We start from the raw sequence: 25,780 nt of genomic DNA, 5'->3' as shown, positions 1-25,780 counted from the left end.
TCCATCCTGCTTCCTCCCAGTCTGACCAGCAATTCCCTGCTCACCCTGATTCCTTTTCTTTTTCCTTTCTCTCCCCAGAACCTCCACCCCCAACCCTCTTCTGCCTAGCTATTGGCCTTTCAGCTTTTGATCACAGCAACACATTGGCACACAGTGTGCAAATACCCCACAACAAATCAACTCGTGCACACTAAGTTTTCAGGCTTCCTCTTAAGAAATCCTGCCTGGTGTAGAATACTGTTCTAGGTAAATCATGGCCATCACCATCTTCTCTCTCTCTCTCTCTCTCTCTCTCTCTCTCTCTCTCTTTCTCTCTCCTTCCATCCTTCCCTCCCCCTCTCTCCCTCTTTGTGTAGCTGTATGTAATTCAACCCAATCACATGTAATCTTGGGAGATGTTGGGATATAGGAAGCCCAAGTTACTGAAGGAAGCCTCTGTCTATGCAGGATTCAGGAGGTTGTTACCCACGCTGGAACTTTTCAGTAATGGAGCTGTTTGGAGGTCACCTGCAGGCCTGTAAGTAACCTCTCACGCAGGTTCTTATAAGTAAGCTTTCACAAACTCACCACTTCACCAAGCTAGACTTGAGCGGAATTGTGTTTTTAGTCTGGCAGCGGTGCCCCATCTGGGATAAATAGACCTTTGGTCATGTCTCCCCAGGAAAAGTCATGCAACACTGTGCTAAGACACACTGCATCCATTGGCCTCTGCGCCTTGTGCAGAAGCATGTAATTTTAGAGCCACTTCAGTCGTACTGCTGTTTGGATGTTATTAACAAACATAAAAGATCCCACTCACTTTTCCATTTCCAATATGGTTTTAGCACCAGGGGCCAGCCGTCTGAAATGATCCCATTAAAATGGTCGATGACCTATTTTTTTTCCTTTTGATATAGGAAAGGTCCCTTTAATGCATGTTTCTCGCCCACTGGATTGCTCCTTTGTGAGTCTCATTATAAAGCCCTGACCTTCAGAGAAGAAATTAAAGCATAGGGCCATTTCATGGTATTTGCCTTCGTTCTGGGCATGCTTTTTGATCTTTCTGCAGTATAAACAGTCTGGGGAACATGCTGACAAGGTCACTATGGTGGCCTCGATCCTGACACAGCTGATTAGCCTTGCATGCAGGAAAACCATCACATACCCTGAAATTGCATTGTGAGTTCTGGTGGAGCGTGGTGTTAAGTGTGTGGTATTGGTCACCTGGCACGGCAGAGGAAAATGAGCATGTCACCCTGGCTCCCAAACACTGAATGACAATGACTCCAAAGCACAGCCTTGCACGTGGTGAGCGGAACACATTTTCATCCGATGGGTTGTGGTTTGAATTGGATAAGCAAGGCTCAGGTTGGACTCATGGAGGCAGTGTGCTAAAGTCAGGAAAATATTAGGACCATTTGCACATGAGAAAAGAAACTTTGTTACGATGCTGGGCATGAGCCAAGTAGCTTCAAGATAGGATGATGTGGTATAGCACCAAGATGAGAAGAAACTGGGCTGTGTACCGCACAGTCCCTGTGCCCTCCCAGGGTGAGAGGCACTGACTCCATGCTAGTATTGAGCCCTTGCCTAAACACGCGAGTTGTGTGGTTACATAGGGGTGTCTGGGATTAAGACAGTTGAGGAATCTGGCTGGTAGTGTTCTGGTGGAATGAGGAAGGAAGCAAGAGAAACACAGTGAGACATGATGACTGTGCACAGCACCCTTCGGGAAGCCTGGTAGAAATGATTCCAGGTATGTTGGTGTTGGAGGTGTAAAGGGATTCATTAGTTAGGGCCTGTGCTCTGCCAGCCCCGCCTTGTTAGGCATGGCCACCTGTCCCCAATATACCAATTAAAGATCCATTAAGAGTGAAAAGCCGAAAATGGAAATTTAATCAATGTGACACATTGGGAAGGGTGACGAAGAGATCCCCTCCAGTCCATCTTTAGGGTCCTATGTGAGAGTAAGATTTCAATGACACAACTGAGCCTTCCATTCAAGGTGTAGTCTCACCCGTCACTATCTCAGTTCCAGTCTCCCCTTTGAAGTCATTTTCTGCTGCCAGGTCAGGACGAGATGCAAATCCTTCTCCAGGAGATAAATTTCTAATCTAGCTGCCCTCCGGGCCCCAGACTTTCATTTTCCCAACATGATATCCTGGTACAATTCTAATTTTACAGACCATTGTTTCAGTAGTATGATAGCCAAAGGGAAAAAAGCAAGATCGTCTCTTTAGAATATCTTCATTCCTGATGGGCGGAGTGGTTACTGGGGACACCTGTTATCCCACCAACTCAGTTGGGGCTTATCAAGACAGCGCGCAAGCTTTTGCTATTCAGCCTGAGGGAAAGCCGAAGCTATGAGGAACCCTTTTCAGACAGCGCTCTAAAACTGGATTCATCTGAGGAACCCTTTTCTGTAAGGATGACATGACTGTCTGCTCTAAAACTGGATTCTCATGGTGACTCACCTTGGCACTTTTCTCCCTGGCTCCAAATGAGCTTATTCTGCAGCCACATTTCCATGGCAACATCTCCTCCAGCATCTCAGGAGGTTCTATTGACCTTGAGTTTCAGAGAGTGCCCTGTGGCTCTGAAGGAGGGGTGCAGCTTGCTCAGAGGAATGCTGATCTCCAAGGAAAAGTGTTGGAGTTTCATCAACGGTCCAGCAATACAAAGCTGTTAATTTCAAAGTTCAAAATCATATAACATTAAATAAATTATTTAAAGTGTTCAAGCAAGCTGGTACAACAGCGCATATCTGTAATCACAGCCTTAAGCAAGCTGAGGCAGGAGGATTACAATCTTTGCTTCCATAGGCCTTATGTATCTCTAATTAATTAATTAAGGGCTCTAGCAGAGACAGTGTTCACAATATTACCCACCACTTATGCATATCTGGTTCCCAAACATTTTTCTCAGCCCTAAATGAGACCCCATAGGAATAGGGTTAGGATGCATGATAATCCTGAAAACTGCCTTTGTGTGTGTGTGTGTGTGTGTGTGTGTGTGTCTGTGTGTGTGTGTGTGGAGCAAGGATTTTTTTTTTGCCTCAGAAACAAGTCATACCGTAGTGCTACAGCTATGAAGTGGCCCCTTAGAAGGCTCATGCACTAAAGGATTTGGTTCCCAGTTCATGACTGCCGTTATTGAGAGCTTATCAGAGACTGAGGGACTCAAGGTCAGAGCTTTACCAGTGGAATAATTCACGGATGGATCCATAGTTTTTTTTTTTATTCACATGTATATGATATATGAGCACGTTTATGTTTGTGAGTGACTGCGGGCACACACATTGCATGGTGTGGATGTCAGGGAACAGTCAAAGATGGACCCTGACCTTCCACTCTATTGAAAAGGGTCCCTTATTCAATTCTGCTTATGCTACGCTAGCTGGACCACGAGCCTCCCAGGGCTTCTCCTGCCTCCACCTCCCATTCTGTCAAAGAAGCACAAATTACAGCTTTGTGCTCCAGCACGTGGGGAAGTGAGGCCTGATGGGATGGGGTATGTCGTCAGGAGCACGACTTGAAGTGTATCACATTCCCGATCCCTTTGGGTCTTTCTTTCCTGTCTCCTGACTTTATGAAATGAATTGTCCTTGCTTATGTTCGGCTGCCATGACATTCTAGCTCACAGTAACAAAGCCAGCAGCCCGTGGACACACACCTTGGATACTGTGAATCCAAATAATTCTCCCCCCCCCCCGTAAGATTATTTTTGTGTGTCTTGTCACAGTCATTGAAATAAATAACAAAATCTTGTTTTATGTCATTTAATTTTTAAATAGCATATCTTTTTGTTTTCCCCAAAATATTTTTATTTCTGTTTTACATACAGAAAATATTTTCAATGTAGAAAACACAAAGTTACCTTGAAAATTCAAGAGAGTAAATTTCTCTAAATATAATGTAAACATGACAGAGGCCAGAATTTGAGCCAAGTTACATTTAAAAAATGTTGCTATATGGGAACATGCTTTCTTCTGCTTAACACATTCACGTCCAGGGGAAGCACTCTATGTGAGAGGCCCTGAGAGCCAGTGGGTGGGCATGAGTTGCTCAGTCTCTTTAGTGACGTCACCAAGCAGTAGATAAGGTTAGGCCAGATCTGAGGTGCGTATCTGTGAATCACTTTCTGATGATCACTTTCTGATATTCTTTCTTCATGTGGATAACATTTTTCTGAGCCTTGTTTTTTTTTTTTTTAATTAAAAAATGGGGACAATTCCATTATCGTAGAAGCACCCGGTAGAGTAGGTGCTGGGCAAACACTACCTTCTGAAGGAGGCAGGCAGAGAGGCCTTGTCTTTGGCCAGCTGTCCCAGCACACAGTCAAGTGCCTTTCTCTGGCATTTCTTCTTCATGGTGCATTTGACTTTAGGCCCTGCTTCTGAAAGTGGAGCAAACAGAAAGACTGAGGCTTAGTATTATACACCTCCACTATTGGGTACTGTCATCCAAGGCCAGACCGTGTCTCCCAATGTCATGCAAGATCAGTTTCAGTACCAAGCAACCTATATAGGGTTAACAGTGTAAGAGAGGACTAGCTACACAGGAGAGGGTCACTACTCTGAATGACTAGCTAAGTAAACTGAGAGATATAGACCAGGTTCCCTCTAATGTGTTCACAGCACCAGTGCACCAAGCGGCACCCCGGATGCCTGAAGTCCTGCTAACAAAACACTCTCCAGACATTTCATCCAGCCAGACTAATTTAGTACAGGTGAGCGTTGCATTTTCCATTTGCTGCAATGCAGATTTGGAGTAAAATCAGGCATCCCTTTAGCTTTGTTAGGCTATTTGTTAGCTTTGTTACAAGCTTATAATTTGTTCAATAAATAGTGAAACATCTATGGATCACATACTTTCATGGTGGGTACACAGGAAATAGGAAGATAGATTCCCAGCTTCTCTAAAGTCCAGTCTACAGTGCTGCTCCCAGTGTCTCATACATCCTTGTCTCTGAAGATGTCCCATCCATCAGGAAAGTATTCCCTTCTCAGGCAGGTTGAGAAAATACCGCACAGCACCTGGTCTCCTGTGAAGTCCTGCTATGATGGATTAGCATTTATGACCTCTGGCTCGAGGCAAAGGAAAAACAAGCTCAAGGCTTCTTGTGTTTGTGTAGCATCTCCTGGTTCTATGCTCCCTTTTGGTCCAGAGGAAACCTATCACAATAAAATATTTCTAGACTCTTCTACCTATGAAACATAGATCCCAGCAGAGACTGTGGAAACCACTCTGCAGGGAGCCTAGGAAGAAAGATGCCTCTCTAGCCCGATGTGTGAGCAAACAGTCTGCCTGATGAGGGATGGAGTGTAACCACTGCCAGTCTCTTAGCTGGCTTTGTGCACTAGGACCTCACATGTCCCTGCTGCATGGCTGCTGTATAGTTGGAATGTGGATCAGACTCTTGAGGAATTTATATTTATTAGTAAGGCATAGAAGCCTAAGCCTCAATGTAATCTATGTAGGAAAACACATATTTGAGTCAGTATATCATACATCTCAGAGTGACCTTGTATTTACTATGTAGCTGAGGATGAATTTGAATTTCCACTGTTGAGTGATAGGATTATATGCCTATGCCACTGTGCCCAATTTTTAACAGCCCTCGGGATTGAAGCAGACTTCCTGCAAGCTAAACAAATACTGTACCAATTGAGGGACAGCTCAAGCCCATTAAGTATGGAATTTTATAATTTACATGTTATTTTAATTAGATAAAATATTATAATGAATCAGCATAAACAATAAAAAACAAGAATAACAACTACTTGTGTGAACCAGCCCTACTGAAGCGCTAGACTGGGGAGGGGAGCTTCGGGTGTGTTCATGAGCTGTCTCAGTTTTCTGTGGTTGTAAATGATGCCTTGGCCTAGGTAATCTTAAGATAATAGATACTTATTTAGCTTACAGTTCTATAGTTCTAGATGCCCGAGAGAGCATGGTACTGAGAAATGCATAACTTCTCCTGGGACTTCATGCTGCATTACAAAATGTCCGAGCCCATTCCACAGCCAACTATCCAGAAAGTGCTTTATTTTCTGGTTTTTCAAGACAGGGTTTCTCTGTGTTGTTTTGGAGCCAGTTCTGGAACCAGCTCTTATAGACCAGGCTGGCCTAGAACCCAGAGATCTCCCTGCCTCTGCCTTTCGATGCTGAGATTAAAGGCATGCGCCATCACCACCTGGCCCAGAAAGTGTTTTGCCACTGATGTTATTTCTGTCATCTCTCATGCATTACATCCCAGCTTGAGTTTTCCATCCCTCCACTCTGTCCTGTAAATGGAGGCTACTCTCCCACCTGCCAGTTCTCAAATAACCATTCTGAGGCCTAACATTAGTTACAGACTGTTTGGCCTATTATCTCAGGCTTATTATTGACTAGCTCTGACAACTTGAATTAACCCATTTCTATTATTCTATATTTTGCCACGAGGCTCCCAGCTTGTGAGCTCACATCTTGGTTCTCCTGCATCTGCTGGTGTCTCTCTGACTCCACCTTCTTTCTCCCTGTATTCAGTTTGGCTTTCCTGCCTTGCTATGTTCTGCCCTGCCATAGGCCAAAGCAGCTTTATTCATCAACCAATAAAAGCAACACATATTTGTAGCATGGAGAAGGACATCCCACATCACTATCCCAGTCTTCCCCCTTCCCCTCTTCCCTTAAAAAAAAAAAAAGAGCAGGCCTCCCAGGGATATCAACCTAACATGGAGTAACAAGTTACAATAAGATGAGCCACAAACCCTCATATCAAGGTTGGTTGAGGCCGCAGGTAGGAGGAAAATGGTCCCAAGAACAGATAAGAGTCAGAAAGACTCCCCACTCCCACAGCTAGGGGTCCCGCAAGAGTAATTTCACAGCTATAATGTATTTGCAGAGGACCTAGTTCAGATTCATACAGGATCAGTGATTGTTACTTCAATGTGTGTGATACCCTATCTGCCTCGCTTAGTTGATTCTGTTGGACTGTGTTCTGATGGTGCCCTCAACCCTCCTCTTCTGTAGGGTTCCCCTAGCTCTGCCTAGTGTATGGCTGTGGGTCCCTACATCTGCTCCCATCCATGACTGGATGATACTTCTCTGATGACAATTGGGCTAGGCACCAATTTATGAGTACAGAAGAATAACATTAGTAATCAGGTCATTAAATTTTTTCCCAGTCCTGTTTGGTTCTGTCCTGGGTCTCTAGTATGTCCAGCCTCTGGTTCCTGGGCATCCAGGCTGTGACAGGTATGGGCTTCTTCTCACGGCATAGGCCTTGAGTTAGAGCAGTCATTAGTTGGCCATTCCCACAGGTTCGGAGACAACCATTACCCCAGCACTTCTCACAGGCAGAACCGATTATGGATCAAAGGCTTTATGGCAGGCTTGGTGACCCAGTCCCACTACTGGAAGGCTTGACTGTTTATAGAAAGTGGCTGGTTCATGCTCCATATCCCTATTTCTAGGAGTCTTTGCTAGAGTCACTCTAGAAGATTCCAGAGAGTTTCCATTTCACCAGGTTTCCATATCACTCCTAAATGCCCCCATTACAGTTGTATCTCCCAGTGCTCTCTTCCTCCATCCCTCCATCCCTCCTACCCCCTGCCTTCCCTCAGTCTACTTGCAATATCTATTCTTTTTTCCCTTCCCAGGGAGACCTATGTGCCTCCCCTCCCCCCTTGAGCCCTCTTAGTTACTTAGCCTCTCGGTCTGTGAATTGTAGCATGATTATCCTTTACTTAACAGCTAATGTCCACTTATGCATGCCATGTTTGTCTTCCTGGGTCTGGGTTACCTCACTCAGGATGATTTTTTTTCTAGTTCCATCCATTTGCCTACAAATTTCGTGATATCATTGTTTCTAACAGCTGAGTAAATGTACCTTCTTTACCCATTCTTCAGTTGAAGGATATTTAGATTGCCTCCAGTTTGAGGCTATTAAAAATAAGTCTGCTATGAACATAGTTGAGCAAGTATCATTTTAGCCATTCTGACTGGTGTAAAATGGGATCTCAGGGTCTCTTTGATTTGCATTTCCCTGATGGCTAAATGGTGAACATTTCTTTAAGTGATTTTCAGCCCTTTGAGATTCCTCTGTTGAGAATTCTCTGTTTAGATTTATACCTCATTTTTAATTGGATTATTTGGTTTGTTGATGTCTAGTTTCTTGGGTTCTTTATATATTTTGGATATTAGCCCTCTGTCAGATGTGGAATTGGTGAAAATCCGTTCTTAATCTGTAGGCTGCCATTTTATCCTGTTGGCAGTGTTCTTTGCCTTACAGAAGCTTTTTAGTTTCATGAGGTCCCATTTACTGATTGTTGATCTTAGTGACCACACCATCAGTGTTCTGTTCAGGAAACTGTGTCCTTTGCCAATATATTCAAGGCTGTTCTCCACTGTTTCTTCTACCAGGTTCAGTGTTATCTGTTTTTTATTGCTGAGGTCTTTGGTCCACTTGGACCTGAGTTTTATTCAGGGTGATAGATTTAGATCTATTTGCATTTTTCTACATGTTGACATATAGTTAAATCCAGCACAAAGATGCTGTCTTTTTTCCACCATGAGTATCTGTTTTCTTGATCGAAAACCAGGTGACTATAGATGTATGAATTTATGTCTGGGTCTCTGATTTGATTCCATTGATCAGTCTGACTGTTTTCATGCCAATAAAATGCAGTCTTTATTACTATATCTCTGTGGTACAGGGATGGTGGTACCACCAGAAGTGTGCTTCTTATAATGAAGTCACTCCCATAGTAACACATTGATCCATATGTGTATGAATCTTCCTGGATGAAGCACTGCATGGTGGATTGTCCGCCTGATCCACTAACCATAAGATCCCGCTTCTAAAATGTCTTTCATATGTGATTTAGGGCACTCAGTTATTTTATTACTTGTATGGTTGCAGTTGAATACCCCATAGAAACAAAGGCAGAAAGACTCCGTTAGGCCCATCATTTTAGAGCCTTGCATTCCATCCTGGTAGTAAAGTCATGGCAGAGCAGAACAATTTAATCCACAGCAGTGAGCATCTAGGGCAGGGGTTGTTCACACTATGGTGAACCAGAAAGTAGAATCAGGAGCATGGGCCTGGTGTGGCTTTTAAAGCACTGGCTCCCTGGTTTATGGCCAGCAGCTAGTCTCCCCCACCCTCTGAAAATTCCATAGCCTTCCAACACCACTCTATTAGCTAGGAAACAGGTATTGAAAGAATGAACTAGTGGGAGACATGTCATATTCAGACTGGAGCATCCCATGAAGATGGGAAGACTCGTTCAAGCCACAGTACAGACCATTTTCAGATTAGGGAGATAGCTAAAACTGAAGGAGGTGGACTCCACAAGCTATGTGCTGCGCCTGTGCTCTCCATGAACATATGACCTGTTCAGTTAGCAACATTGGCTCAGCTGACAGTGTCTGCTTTCCGAGTGCACAGTCAATGGCTAGCTCCAGACTGTAACAACCTCTTGGTTTGTTCCCCACCTCTTCCCTTTCCTTTGCTATGCTTTATCTTTTCTTGTTAGCAATGGTGGAAAGCCCCAGGACTTGGCCCTTGAACTTAACTCTTTCCTTCTTTCCATTCACTTCTGTAGGAATCTCAAACACCTTCTCATTGAATATCCCTCACATGCTGAGATGAACTCATTCACCCTTACAGCCTAATTTTCCTTTCTGGAAACCATATTGAAGTCTCAGGCCACTTACTTCTTGAACCCACGAGATCCAAGACAGGGCAGATTGTTGTGAACTATCAAATCTCCTCCGTATGTCAGTGTTTTCCTTCATTTTGATGAATCTGAGCACTGGACGTGATGTTCGGCCTGGCTCTTTCCCTGTCTTGGTCACCTTTCCATGACTGTAATGATTCCCTCAGGTAATTAACTTATAATGGAAGAGGCTTTTGTGGACTCACCACGTGGGAGGTTTCAGTCCTTGGTTGATAGGCCCCTGGCCTTCAGGCCTTTAGTGGAAGTGCTGGGTGTCAACGGCAGAAGCACATGGTGGAACAGACTGCTTCCTTATAGCCAGGAATCAATGAAGGTGGATATGTAAAGCCCACAATCATATCTGAGGACTTACCCCCAGTCGCTGTGGTCCTCTTACTCTGCCCTGTCTCCCAGAGGTTCCACTACTTTCCAGCAGCAACCCTGCAGGGACCATGCCTTCCACATCTAGAACTTTGAGGGACATCAGAATCCAAACTGTAGCAGTCCCGGTCCGTCTTCTAATCGATGCCCTTCTTCCACAGAACGTGCCATCTAACACGAGACTTAACTCCTTTGTTTACTTTCAGCATGTGTCTCCCAACTCTGAGTATAAATTCCACAGCATGGGGATCCTGACTAGTTTTAGGTCTGGGATCAAGCACATAATAAGCACTCAATACACAGCCACTGTAGACTGGCTGAGTGGCAGCTGTCACTTACAGAAATTACACACATGATCATAAATGTTTGAATCTTAATTTTAACTATTTTGAACTGTTGCTGTTGAAACAAAGTCAATCTTCAAATCATACTTAGTGAAAAAAGAAAAAGAGTAGAGCAGGGAAAATATTGAAGAAATGACGTATAGGCAATGTGGTAAAATGAATGAGAAATAGCCTCCCTAGGCTGGGGTGTTTGAATACTTGGTCCCCAGTTGGTGGCACTATTTGGAGAGGTTACAAGGAGGAGCAGACTAGTGGAAGTCTGAGAATACCGCATCCCACTTCCTGTTTATTCTCTCTGCTTTGTGTCTGTGGTTAAAGATGCCATCTCTCAACCGCCTGCTTCCACGCTGTCCCCGCCGTCATAGACCAGAAGCCAAAATATACATTTGTTTTCTAAGTTGTCTTGGTCATGGTATCTTGTTACCAGCAAAGAAAAGTGATGAATGTCCGTACGCACATACTTTTTCTCACCAGGAATTTCATGTCTTATTCTACAAAGCAAACATGCCAGTGAATACGATTGTTAACTGTTTTAACAGCTGTCTGCCAGGGTTCCAATTTTAAAACTAAAAAAAAAAAAATCTCTGCTTTAGTCTCTCTCAACCAAAATACTCATTTCCCAGTGTGTAACTAATCGACAGTTTTGCCCCAAAGACAGATTTTTAAAAGAAAAAAAACTTTCACACTGATATTCTTTGTGTATGAATGACAAAATTATTATCAGAATCATTGCTCATGTTCTTTGTCACACAAAAAGCGTAAGTAATGTTTTTAATAATGTAAGCTATTAAAAAGTGGATGGGTTGAATTCATTGTTCCAAATACACACTGGGAAATAATTTTTCTGTGCACAGAGGTATAACCCTTGATGCTTGCTATAAGTCCACCCCATCCCTATTTTACACACAAAATTAAACATGTTTTTCACATAGAGACTCAGAGCCAATGTCAGCTATTCAAGTTTGGTATCTCAAGAAGGAAACATTTTCAAAGGTACTGGTTCACTGCAAAGAACAACTTTGTTTGTCAAAATTGGTTAGAAGAACATAAAAGGAGTAGAATTTTTTTTTTTTCAAAGAATGGCTGGCACTCTTGGTCAAGGAGTAGGCTGGTGAGGGTGGAGTCACATTTTGGAAACTGAAGTTCTCTCTGAACGCAAGCTTTTTTTATCACTGGCAAGCTAGAAAACAACCAGGTAGTGCCTAGGTAGGTGTAGTCCGTGTTTCCTCCTCTTTGGGCATGACTGAACTCAGAGAATCCTCTCCAAACCCTGAGTGATGTGATCTCTTTTCAACATGTGCTCTAGGCAACTTCTGCTACTCAATTTGACTTGGCATAAGAAATGGTGGTAGCAATTTGATTTTTGGAAAGAATAGATGAGCCTCAGGTGAAACAACACTAGAGTCAAGAGCCATTTCAGATCCTCTGGCTGCTTCTCTTCCCCAACCCTTAGGTTCCTGAGATTCCTGGCCAGGAATTTGACCTCTGCCTGCTGACCTCTGACAAATGTCAAGCTTCCCTAAGGTTTGGGAGCAGGGAGATGAGATTACAAGGACGAGATCCTGGTCCATCCCACCACTGTTCCTTGTGTGTGACAGCCGCACATAGCTAATCTTCCTCCACACATCTTGATTTTTTTTCTGAAGAACCTGGTGGCTTGTAGCTTTAAGTTGGGTTCCAAATAACACTCCTTGTTCTAGTTAAAAGGGTCCCAACCTAGAAGGTGATTACACAGAAAGGGCCAAGAAGAAAGAGCTGGGGATAGAGTGGTAGTCAGAAAAGGCTACACTCAGAGTGCTTCCTCTGTGGCTGGAAGAAATTGCTATTTCTTTCTTCATTCTCCCCTTGCTTCTTTTCTCTTTTCTTAAGAGAAGAATTGTGATGAGGGCAAGAGAATGTGCCTGGATATTAGGGTGGCCTTATTGGATCAAAATCCACCTCTTTTGCCTTCTCACTAAGAGCAGCCAGCACCATCTGCAAGCACTCTTCCACATCCTCTGCTGCCAGGACAGCTGTTTTATTTAGCACCACGTTTCCTGTAGCACCAGGGAACTCTACAGTCATCCCAAACTTCTGCCACAAGAGCCCAAGCATTGCCTGTGGCCATTAGATTAACAAAAGGAAACATTAACTTTCCTCCAGCTGAAAATGAACACTCTAGATTAATTAAAAAGCAAATGTAATCAAGGCCTCTGGATTTTTCCTCTAAAGGTCTGTCTGTGGGAGCCTGAGGATGGCGGTACATCCTCTTACGGGTAGGGAAGAGTTGAGCATTTCATCTGGATTAATTTATAATGTGATTTGCCCAATGTGAGTAGATGGAAGCCAGCAGGAGTCTAAAGTCTCTCTTGGTCTCTGTAGAATAAATTGCTACTGCTGGTTGCTTTAGAGGGAAGGAAAGGCAGGGAGATAAGGTTATAGATTTGAGTTAGATTACATACTAGAGGCATCACTCAACATCTCAACGTGTGTGTGTGTGTGTGTGTGTGTGTGTGTGTGTGTGTGTGCTCGTATACTTAGGCAAATTATCTAACCTCTCAAGAGTTCTAATTGATGATCAACAGACTGGAGGTAAATAATAGCTTGTGCAGAACAAGGCACTTAGCATAGAAAGAGTACTGAGAAATACTAGCTAATCACTCACACATAGATGACAACAGAATTGCTTGAAATTACTTGATGATTGGCAGCAATACTAGTAATCTGAGTGACTTGATTCAGTTGTGCTTATGATGTAGGTAGGGTTTGGAGAACATATATATATATATATTTTCTTTTTAACAAAGGGTATATAGAGTAAATTGTCATAATTCCTTTTGATCTATTTTATTCCTCCTGTGCTTTAGAATTGTTTAGGTTACCATTGTTGTTATTGCTGTTGTTATTGTTATTGTTGTTGTTTTAAGCAAAGCCCGTCAATGATCAGTTTTGCTTTGTTAGAAATTTCTTGTACTGTATTTATATTTTCAGTGCATTAACTCAACCTGTTTTTCCTCTTTGCTTCTATGAACTATGGAATTTTTCAACCACTCTGAAATTCTTACCAGTTTTTAAGATAGCCATGCATTTGCACAATGTATGCTTTGGTTTACAAAAATCCCTCACTCCCTTTGTTTTGTGAGCATAGCTTATTTATTTATTTCTCTAGGCAATCACATCCAAATATCTGTTTCTTTAAAAAAAATTCTACTAATCTTAACCCAACTTGTAAGTCCAACTGGTGTGGGAGAATTGTCTGTATTCTGTCAATCATGTTTTAAATAAACGCTGATTGGCTAGGCAGGAAGTATAGGTGGGTCAACCAGACAGGAAGTAGAGGCAGGACAATGAGAACAGGAGTATTCTGTGAAGAAGGAAGCTCTTCCCACAATACTACCCAGACCACAGAAGAAGCAAGATGTCACCTATCCCACCAAAAAATGTACCAAGCCATGTGGCTAACATAGATAAGAATAATGGGTGTTTGTGAGTTATAAGAGCTAATACAAAGCCTGAGCTTCTGTGCAGAAATAGCTATTCTCTGTATACTTGATTACTTAAGTTAAATTTTGTATGTGATGATGTCGTTATTATTAACTTGTGGGGGAAATGATGCTCTGTTTGTAGGATGGTATAATGTGCCACGGCACTGCCTAAAGAATGTGCCAGTTATCCCTATCCCCACTAAGCCTTCTAGTAAGTTAAAAAAAAAAAAGGACAATGATCCTTCACATTGGCAAATGAGGAAACTGTACTTGAAGCCCTTGCCACAACCATGAAATTGTGACAGAGCTGAGTCTTTAACATCGGCCAGTTTGCCTCTAATTTCTGTGTCCTAAAACACAGTCTATGTTCCCTACCCTGTGCACCCATGAGTTCCATTAAATCTCAATTTGTGCTCCACATATAGCCTCTACTTTTTAAACTGTGGACCAAGGCTCACTCGGTCTTCCATCCTTCAGGCTTAGAATAGTATGTATCTCCTTATGACTATATACCATCCCGGCATTTGTGCACATACAGGCTGGCCCAGGCACTGAGGATAGTCTGTTACTTACTTCCTGAAATAGGATACCATCGGTTTGCAAACCAATGGCATCAAATGTGTGCACCTCCTCAGAGAAGACTAATGATGGTTGCTGGGCCCCCAGGAGCATGCTAAGCCATGCTTCTGCTCTGTTAGCCCGGCTCTTCTGCTTTCCAGATGAGAGTGGCGAACACAGTTTCTTTGCTCCAGTCACGTTTCGCTGCAGCAGATTCCGTTCAACCTCTTGACACCAATTTGTGTGATATTTTAGCATTTAGTGTGCAGACAGGAAAATGGCATTCCTGCCTGCGCCCTCTGGGCAGGCAGCCCGCTTTCAGGTTTAGCTGTGTGATTTGCCTTTCTCTGAGTTTAGTCAGCTCTATTGAAATTCCTCTTCTGAGATTCTCTCATTAAACCCTCCCATGATCCATCGCTGTGATGCTGATTATCACAGTGTTGTCTTTTGCCATTATTAATCTTTGGCGCTTGCTGTTCTATGCTGCTTCTGAAGGACTCCTGTGATTGTGGCTATTAATCTTTGTATCAATCAAATTATTTACTGTTTTAACTTGGAAGGACTTGCAGCTCCTGGGACTGCATCTTAGCTGCTCTGGTGGCTTCACAGTGAATGCTATTCTTTGAATCCCTTTTATTTTTTCCTTTGAAGACTCGTCCTGCACATTCTTCTTATTTTGTTGAGTCCATTTGGAATGACTGTAGTGTCCACACTTTTAGTTCTTTCTCCTTCATGAGGCCAAAACTATCTCTTACCTTAACTGTGATATTAAAAAACTCTCTGGACACATGTCTAGTTGCAGTCCTGTGGTGGCCTCAGGAATGGGCTTTGCAGATATCCTACTACAGAGAACTAACGGAGGGAGCCCTGGTCGTTCTACCTCACAGTCCTCCACAGATTTGTATCGTGGCTACATTTCCTTCTCTCTGCTCCCTTTAACATTAAAACAAAGCATTCTGGACACGGTAGTTATTTTACAACGATTTGGGAAAATTACAGATATAAATAATGGAATAAAGATGTGTTTTGTTTCATGGTTTCAGTCCATAGTCATCAGGTTCCATTGCTTTGAAGACTTTGGTGAAGCAGGAAACAAATGGAAGAAAGATACTGACCTCATGGAAGCTAGGGAGCAGAGGGTTGGGAGTAAAGGGGAGATGGTTAATATTGAAACCACTTCATCAGGTATAGCAAGGCAGAGCCACTCCCAGGAAATGAGTGTCTTATCATGCTGTCAGTTTTGGCTCCTCCCGTAGTCTTACTGACAAAGGCAATGCACTACTGTGTTGCTACTTCTGGGCTCTCCCAGACTTCCCAGCTTCTTCAGTGTAGCTCCCTTCTCACTTCCTCCCAGACCAAGTCCTGGCTACACTCGCAGAGTTGAAATGGCAATCACATAAACAGGAAAAGCAGTGTTCTCAGAGGGAAAAACTAAGCCAGCCAAACAACTTTTGGAATGAAAAGAAAACGGCTGGCTTATAAGAACAGGTTTGTGGCATTTGTTTTTGGAAAGCATAATTATACTGAAAACCACCTAATTAACTGAATTAATGTTTTGCAAATTCATTAAGGTGTACTCACACATTTCTCAAGCAGTTGAGAGTCAGAGGTGGGAAGAAGATTTGACAAATGACATAAAACAGAAATAGTGCAGTTTTGTGCCTTAAATGATCTTACAGAAAATGACACGGCTTGATCTTTATCTAGGGAAGAAAGGGTTTTTCAAAGTTGACTGAGAGAGGCGAAGTCCTCTGCGCTCATCTGAAGGGAAGCAGAGAGAACCAGTGAGAACAAATGCAAAGAATAGAACCACCCCCAACTCAGGGTGATTTTAGACAGTGAGTTGACAGCAGCAAGTTTGCTTTTTGTTCCCTGACACACTTTTGGGTGTTGGGCAGACACCAGGAAAAAATTTTCAATAAGCTGAACAATATAGGTTCATAAATATGCTCTTTGTCAAAACTGGTCCTGTTTCAAAACAAAATAACTGGTGGGAAATGGGTATTTGGAAGTCAGTAACTGTTCTTTTTCGAAATTTCTAAGATTTACCCTGTCGTCACATTGACTCAGCTCTGTGTGACCTGTTCTTAGAAAGGATTCAAGTGGAAAATGTGAAAACAGCTGCTTGTCTTATGGGGAGGCTGTAACTGGTCCAGTTCACAGGGTCACGGTGGTGCCAACACTGGGTAGGATTGACAGCTGTCACTGTGACTCTGCCCACTGTTCTTGATGGAACTTTCTCCAGATGAAGCATAATGGGCAACGGTTGTGGATTCAGATAGACCTGATTATATGGCACCAGAAAAGGATGCCCCTCTCAGCTTCCATCTCTCTTCTGTCCTTCTGTTTCCTGCGAGCATGTGACTGTGACACTATAAGTGGTAAATCCCCAAAGGAAATGATAACAGCCGATTCCCTCGACTTCAATTATTTACCCTGGAATTCGTCTGATACTAGATTATCTTAACGCGCTTTGAGAGGCATACTACATCCCTAGCTATTATGAAGCTGACGAACGTTTGTGGGCCAACTTCTAAATGTGGAGAAAGGAGTTGCGGGCCTCCCAGAGCTGATGGTTAAATGTAATGTGTTTCTATCCATCCTTCCCAATCAGCTGGGGAGATGGTTAAATTGTGGTGCAATCACAGCAGGCTGGAGAGATGGACCACTGATTAAGAGCACCCACTGTTCTTGTAGAGGAACTGAGTTTGCACACAGCCAAACCCTCATACACCAACACTGACAGGGAGTCCTTTCCAGGCTGCCTAAAGAAGCTCTGGGAAGGAGAGGAGATGGGAAAGGATAGGATAGTTTGAAAACGTGAGAACTTCTGGTTTTCTCTCACAACTATACATGTCAAAACCACTGTGCTGGAGCTAGCAATGGCTCAGGTGTTACAAATCTTTCCTATTCTTCTGGAGGTCTCGAGTTGGATTTTCCAGCATCCCTGTGTGATGACTCACAACAACCTGCAACTCCAGCTCCAAGAGGATTCAACATCCCCTTCTGGTCTCTGCAGGCATCTATACACACATACATATAAGCAAACACATTAATAAACAAACCATTGTGGTACCTAATCATTTCTCCACATGTTCATCACTCAATTTGGTGATGTAAACTTACTATTTGGGCATATATGATTTTCCCCTATTAGGAGAACAGTAATTTTACATAGGAGAAAATAAGTTACAAGGAATGCTTCTTTATCCGGGCAGTGGTGGCACATGCCTTTAATCTCAGCACTCGGGAGGCAGAGGTGAGTCTGAGGCCAGCCTGGTCTACAAGAGCTAGTTCCAGGACAGGCTCCAAAGCTACAGAGAAACCTTATCTCAAAAAACAGAAAGAAAGAAAGAAAGAAAGAAAGAAAGAAAGAAAGAAAGAAAGAAAGAAAGGAGAGCATCTTTCCTAGGGAAAAGTACAACATAATTGGAATGGTAGGTCCCTGGAAAAATTTTCTTTGGAATAAAAGTTGGCACTGCAGAGGGTGGCTATTCCCAGATCATTCCTACAGAAGAGTTTAATCTCCACCTCACTGATGACATTCACACCATCACTGCAGCTAATAACCTCATGGCTACTGCCATCCATGCTCAGATGTTTCTTGAGCTGACCCAGACAGACAAGGCTCTCTTTAATCGCTTGGTACCTTGAGTAACTGGAGTAGGAAAGTTCTCTGATATCCAGATCAGAAGCTTACAGAGGTTAGGCTTTGAAAAGACTGACCCTGCCACACAGACGGATGATGAGATAAACAGATTTGCAAGACCGGATAGTAATCCAGAAACCATAACGTGGCAGAGAGTGCTGGGCATCAACGATAGATTCCTGAGGAAGATCACAGCCGGACAGGCTCCAACAGAGAAAGGCCACACTCTGACGGCCCCATTTGATATCGCTGTGGCGAGTGAAATCATGGCCGTTCTAGCCCTCACTAGTTCCCAGGAAGACGAGAGAGAGAGAGAGAGAGAGAGAGAGAGAGAGAGAGAGAGAGACTGGGCAAAATGGTGGTGGCATCCAGTAAGAAAAAAAGACCCATCATGCCGAAGATCTGGGCGTGAGTGGAGCGCTGATGGTGCTGATGAAGGATGCAATCAAGCCCAAACTCATGCAGACCTTGGAGGGCACACCAGTGTTCATCCATGCTGGGCCTTTTGCCAACATCACACATGGGAATTACTTCATCATTGCAGACAGGATTGCACTCGAACTTGTTGGCCCTGAAGGCTTCCTAGTGACTGAAACAGGATTCGGAGCAGACACAGGAATGGAAAAGTTCTTCAATATCAAGTGCCAGTATTCTAATCTCCAGCCACACGTGGGGGTTCTTGTTGCCACTGTCAGGGCTCTTAAGATGTACGAGGGCAGCTCCACAATCACCGCTGGGCTGCCCCTTCCCAAGGCTCACACAGAAGAGGACCTCAACTTGCTTGAAAAGGGCTTCAGTAACTTGAGGAAACAAATAGAAAATGCTAGGATGTTTGGAGTGTCTGTGGTCGTGGCCAGGAACACATTCAAGACAGATACAGAGGCTGAACTGAACCTCATCTGCTGCCTCTCCAGAGAACACGGGGTTTTTGACACTGTCAAATGCACCCACTGGACAGGAGGGGCCAGAGGCAGGGGTCCTTAGCCCCGGCTCAGGCAGTCCAGCGAGCATCACAGGCCCCCACCAGCTTCCAGCTCCTCTATGACCTCAAGCTCCCAGTTAATGATAAAATCAGGATCCTTGCACAGAAGATCTAAGGGGCAGATGACATCGAGTTGCTCCTAGAAGCACAGAACAGAGCAGAGGTCTACACAAAGCAGGGCTTTGGGAATCCACCCATCTGCACGGCCAAAACACATTTGTTTTTGGCTCACAACCCAGAGCAAAAGGTGTGCCCAGCTGGCTTCGTTCTGCCCATCCGTGACAGCTGTGCCAGCATTGGCGCTGGTTTTCTGTATCCGGTAGTAGGAAAGATGAACACAATGTCTGGACTCCCTACCCGGCCCTGTTTTTATGCTATTGATTTGGACCCTGAAACTGTAACAGGTGAATAGATTTCTTGAAAGAGATCTTCCTTCTGCGAGAGGCCACTTTGTCTGGCCAGTGTCTGCTCAGGCCTCCTGAGGAAGTGTGCAGAAGTCCAGGAAGTCAGCCCCTGATGCGAAGAGCTTCAGGAATAGTGAGAGTTTCCCTAAAGCCTTTCACAGCCTTAATTCACATCATTGTGTAGAGATTAACATAAATCATGTCTATTTACTTAGTGAAAGTCTACAGAATAAATGGAATAATTTTGCTACCTTGGTGTTGAAATGTAAAGGAAAAAAAATGCTTTTTTCCCATGAAGGTAAGCACTGCTGTCTGTTCGTTGCTGCCCGCTAAGGGTCTGGATAAATGAAAGGCTGATTAAATAGAGCCGGGCACAGGAAAAGGGAATGGCGAGACCCCATCTCTTGCGGCAACCATTCACACATTCACACCTGTTCTCTGTTTCTTGTCTCTCCTTTGTGTGGCTAGGTAGGATGGGCAGGGCCAGTGGGAGAGGCAGCAAACTTCAAATCCCTGGAGGACAAAGGTGTTTGTTGAACAGAGAGAACTTCCTGTATAGCAAGCCCTACTCAAAAGGGGAATTCTGGATCGCTCAGAGATGCGTGTCTCTGTCAGCTGGTCAGCTTAATGTATAGAAAGGTAACTCGAGAAATAGCAGAATTCCAATCCCTCATGGATTCCATGGGTGTTGGACTTGTGATTTGGTCAGGCCCTAGGTCATGTGCCATGTTAGATATCACCACAATTTGGAGGACTCCCCTTTGGAGAATTCTGAGGTGAGCGAGTCTGTGGGCTTCAGATTTCCATGGACAGTTCCCTTCTAGTGATCCCTAACTACCTGAAGGTCATCTGAGTTCGGAATTAATCAGCCTGGCATCTCACTAACCCTTTTCCCTCCTCCAGGCAAGGTGGTATCACAGAAGAAAGTCCTAACTTACATCATAAGTTAGTGGTGATGCATTGATTGATTTGGGCTCCAGCCTTCTAAACCCCTCCTGCCATTACCACCCACCGCTTTGCTAAGTGCATGGGAGAAACAGACAATCCTACCATCTCTGTGTTACCTTTTACAGGGAATATTAAGCACATTTACTAGTATTTAATTACAAAATTATTGTGGGTTTCCTGGAAAAAGCTGAGAATGGTTAAGAAAATCCAGGGAAGGAAAACAGCATTTTCCTTTTATTTTTCTGTAGCAAACATTGTATATTTGATTATCTTGTCTTGTTTCTGAATCAAGGACTCTATTGTTCACATTGTGCTCTAATTGCTTTTCACTCAACAGTATATTTAGAGCATTTTCTTCTGTGTTCTTTAAAAGCAGGAATTTGGTTTGGTAGACTACACAGTATTCTCTTTCGTTGATATCTATATACCATCTCTTATATAGCCACACCCCATAGACCACACCTTATATAAGCATACCTCATAAACTGCCCCTTATAGACCACACCCTATATAATCGTACCCTACTATTATTTGTCTGGAGGTCTTTTTTGTTTGTTTTTTTTCCAACTAACTTTGTCTTTTATTCTATCAGGATTATATTTTCATTATCACAAAGCCACACAGACACACATATGTAAGGTCAGTATCTAAAAACAACAGCAACAAAAACAACCTAAGTTTCATACTTCCCATATATAGTGTCACAGTGTAAAGACTCCTGATCCAAATGAAAACTTAGGTGGACCGTAGAAGAAACTCAGGCTGCTCAACTAAGACACAGTCCTGCAGGGCAAACATCAAATCCCTCAGTTCATGTGGTCCCAGTGGTATTGTTGCTCCCCTCCCCCTGCAGACAAGAGTTCTCTTGTCTCTGGTCTATGTGTGCCTTGTTATTAGGCCAAGTCCACTTGGTCCCTGCAGCTTTCCTGAGCAAATACCCTCCATTTCCTATCTGCAACATCCTGGAATTTCCACTGCAAACTAGGCTTCACTACTTTCCCAGCTTTAAACAAAAGCCTCTTGGGATCTTCTTGCAGAGAATCCAAGCCTGACACATATCTCCTGGCCACAGCACCTTTTTGAACCCTTGGCAGGTGCCTCCAGGTCACTTTTACTCTCTCTCTCCTTTGTGTGTCTATTTATGCATACATATATGCATACCTATGTGCTATACAAATATACATACATACATACATATATATGTAGACTTATGTACATGTTTTCATGTACATGTACAGATCAATATCAAATATCTTCCTCAATTGCTCTCCACTTTACCTTTCTAAATGAGTGCTCTTACTAACCCTGGAACTCAGAAATTCAGCTAGAGTAACAGGCTTGCAAGCTCTGGGATCACAGCATGTGCCCCTGAGCCAGGCTTTTAAGTGGACTCTGAGGATGGTCCTCATGTTTGAACAGCAAGTACTTTACTGACTGAGTCATGACCCAATCCTTACAATAACTGCTTAATAGTATGAATCTCTTACCAGTTATAGTTTGTCTACACTGTTTTGCCACAACACTAAATTCCTTCACATTCTTTTCCTCTAAAACATCTGATTTTTCACAGCTTTTTGTTTCACTTATTGCTCTCACTTTAAATCTGGAAAGAACAGGGTTTTTCTGTCCTTCCAGCCAACTCCCAAAATAACCAAGCAGAGACTTATTAAGGATTATACACGCTTAGCCACTATCTCAGGCTTCATTACTAACTAACTCATAAATTCTAACATTGGCATAAAGAAATAACCATAGTATGTATGGCTAATCTGGGTTATCAACCTGACATACCATAAGGGAGTTGACTTAGTGAAATGCATCTATCGTATTGGTCTATGGCCTTGTTTGTGGGTGATTTTCTTGATTGCTAGTTGATGTCTTAGGATAGCCCAGCCCACTGTGGTCAGTACCTAAGAAGGTAGGCCTGAGATGTATAAGAGAGGTGAGCCTAGTAACAAACTAGTAAGAAGTGGTCCTCAGTGGTTCCTGTCTCCAGGAACTCCTTGAGTTCCTGCATGACTTCTCTCAAAGATGGGCTTGAAGTGCAAGCTGAAATAAACTCTCTCCTCCCCAAGTAGTGTTTGTCACAGCAACAGAAAGCACATGAAAAAAAGTATGTAAATTAAGAGGCATGACTATGTTCCTATAGATTCTCTACCAAAGTAGGTAGCCAGGTGCCTATGGGATGGAATCTAGTTTGCTAATCTCTAATTTGCCCAGCTCTGTTCTTCACTGTCTAGGTAGTTATAAAATCTTGATGTTTTTTACCTTCCCCATGTCCCAGTAGGGTATCCATCCATAAAATGAGGATAGTTATAGAGTCTGATTTAGAAAAAGCAATTATAAGGAATGAATAAATTCATTCAGACCAAAGTTCTCAACAAAATAAGCACCAAACTAAATGCTAATTGTGATTATTTGAAGCCAGCACACTGCATAGGTCATTGATAAATCCGCTGCTAGAAGACCATTTAAGTGAGTTTCAACTACACTCTTGATGTAACTCTGCCCTTCTTTCATTCTCACTGTCCAGGAGTTGGGTTATTGTCCATGTTCTTCCCACCTCCCAGCATAAAACCTGTAAAGAAATGGGAGTTAAAGAAATCTAACAGCAACCTTTCTACTATTTTATCCCCAACCCTTCTCTACCACCACGCAAGGATATTATAGCAGCCACAGTGGAAAGCTGTCCCAGGTCCTCAGTAACACAGAAAACAAGCAGAGAGAGGCTCTTGACTCCCTCTAGGTTTGTCAGCAAGCTCTATGTCCTCTGGACCTTCCTAGCTAATTCTTTCCAGCAGGGCACTGATAGAGCTGTTAATCAAGTGTGAAGATGTCTCATGGATGCATTCTGAGTCTCAAAGAAGTGGATCTCCATCTTAAGTTGGAAGCTGCTCTGTTCTTCGATCCCCCCCACCCCCCCAATATTCTGGAGATAGCATCTCCAATTGCAAAATTAATCAAACTTCTCTCAGTGACAGTAACGTTAATTTAAAATTTTTGTCACAATTACCAGGAGTGTTATTGCAGCTTCTGACTCGGAATTAATTTCTCCGTCACCGGCTTAGACTACTTTGTAATCGTGATAAATGAAATAGCTTCCTGACCTTTTTTATTTAAAATAAATTACTTTACAAGGAAAAAAATAACTACCTTCTAGTAATCAACACCTTCAGATAAACAGAGGAACATGGGACATTTGGTCCTTTATTGTTTCTCTCTAATTTGTGGGTCTTTGGTGCTTAAAATGACAAGTAGGCAGAGGGAAGTGAGTATGGCTATATTTCTAGATGGGACTAATTTAGGATGTAGTATTGACTTTTATGGGGAGCACCACTGAAAAAAGAGTGTGACACTGAGGAGAAACTCTGAATTTGAACTAAAGAACCCCACCAGGAGCGAGAGACACAGAGGAAACCAGGTGCCCCCTTTCATTGTGAACCCACTCATCCTTGGTGGTGCAGGCTGGTGACACCTGGAAGCTGTCTAGGAGAAATGCAGACTCCCCAGGTCCTCACCAAGTCATTTAAAATCAAATCAGATCTCCATGAAACTATGCACATACTAGAATTTGGGCAATACTAAAGCCTAAATGTCTGTTGTGTTCGTCCAAAAATGAGGCTCAATAACAATAAGCAAAGTCCAGATACACCACCACTACTTGTGCAAAGAATAAGAGGTTGAACTCTCTGTACAGATGAGAGTCTGGGGTGAGAAGATAAGATCATCAAAACCGTCAATTCATAAAGAGTCAATATTGCTCCACTGCAGGATAACAGGAAGTCATCCAACGTCATACTGAGTAGAAAGGGTGATAGAATCTACTAGACTCTGTGAGAGAAATAAATCTAGCAGTTGGATGTGAAGTGCTTTTGTAGCAACTGAATTGCCATTTCCTGGGCTCTGGAAGAGAACAGGACCTCAGTTCTAATGTCTGAAATGTGCGAGGACTTCCAACTTAGCTTTTCCCTGGAACTTGGAGACTGCCTTTGAAATTCGTTCCTTTCCTCCCAAATCCAGCTTACCTTTTAGCATCCAGCTCTTGTCAGAAGCAGTGCTAATGAACAATGATAAGACCTAAGGCCTCCTTCACCCAAGTCTAGGTCTACGGAGTGGGACTCCATTTGTCACCAGAAGTGTGTGCCTTTGTCTTGTTATTAGCAATTAAAGTACTTGCTGGAAAAACTTCATCCTCTGCAAAAGGCTTTGCACGTAAGGATTACATGCCCAGTGCTTTTCTTAGAAAATACAAGACTGCCTTGGACTCTTTGTTATGAAACCTGCTGTCAAAATTAATTAAGAGAATCATGTAATTACAATTTTTTGCATCTAGATGGCCCCCAATGACTTGTTTCTTAGTGTGGAATTAGTTTTGAAATGTCTGAAATAGCAATGAAAAGACTAAATGGCCTTTTCAGGGAATAAAACAAACAATGAGGCTTTAAAAGAATCATAATTTTAATTATATCTTAATGACAGTTATTGTTAAGATGGAATCCCTCTCCATTCCAAACTTTCTTATGTTATGCTTATAAAATTTCTCAGGTAGGGGACCATGGAAACAAGCTCGATGACTTTAAGAGCTGGGCCACTTTGTAAACAGACTTATTCCAGGTGCAAGGTTGGCAGGAAATTATTACCAGTTCCTAGGTTCATATAGAAACATTTGCCTAAAGTTTGACTTCCGGTGGCCCTTGATAAACCGAGTTATCACTAACACACACATGCTGGTGAATATATTATTTCATCCACTAAATAGAGATTTCAAATGACTTTTCAATATGCCAGATGGGGTTAATTATCTTTTAAGAGTGTTTTGGAAAAACTCTAAATTGTGCCGTAATCAGGCTACATAGAACATGGAACCTGGTGTGGCTGGCCTCATTTCTAAAAAAAAAAAAAAAAAAAAAAAAAAAAAAAAAAAAAAAAAAGTCACTCATTTTTGGTACCTATTTTTATAATTGTTCCCTGCCTTTTGGATTGCCCAGGAAGGACAAGTCTTCCTTCTGGCAGCCTACTGTGATACTAATGGAGACCAAGGCCACGTTGAAGTTTCTGACCTTCCCATACATCCTACAAGGCTGACCAGTCCATGACAACACTGGGCTCTGGATCTACAATATTGCTTTCTGTTTCTGTGACCACAATATTTCACCCAGGACATCTCTGTTATGTGGTATCCCATGAGGACGGAAGCAGGGGATCCCAGCATGGGGCACAGGCTGGAGAAGTATGTGCCCACAGACATGCATCTGATGAGGAAACCAAGATGATGAAGTCCACCTTGCCCTCAGAAGGTAGCTGGCAGCTGTAGTTGGTACAGTTTAGGAACTGTGTGACTTGTTCACCTCTTACTCTCCGTAGG

General features: G+C 42.9%; 1 pseudogene; it reads left to right on the top strand.

Annotated features, from left to right (window-relative positions):
* Positions 1-12,643: 12,643 nt before the first annotated feature.
* LOC121455390 lies at positions 12,644-19,475 on the top strand (annotated as a pseudogene).
* Positions 19,476-25,780: the final 6,305 nt, after the last annotated feature.

This window comes from Microtus oregoni, unplaced genomic scaffold, assembly GCF_018167655.1.
Source record: "Microtus oregoni isolate MIOR12 unplaced genomic scaffold, Mior012 000013F_ref0000133, whole genome shotgun sequence".
Lineage (NCBI taxonomy): Eukaryota > Metazoa > Chordata > Mammalia > Rodentia > Cricetidae > Microtus > Microtus oregoni.
Note: the sequence above shows the minus strand (reverse complement) of the source record. Positions and strands in the feature narration are given on the sequence as shown.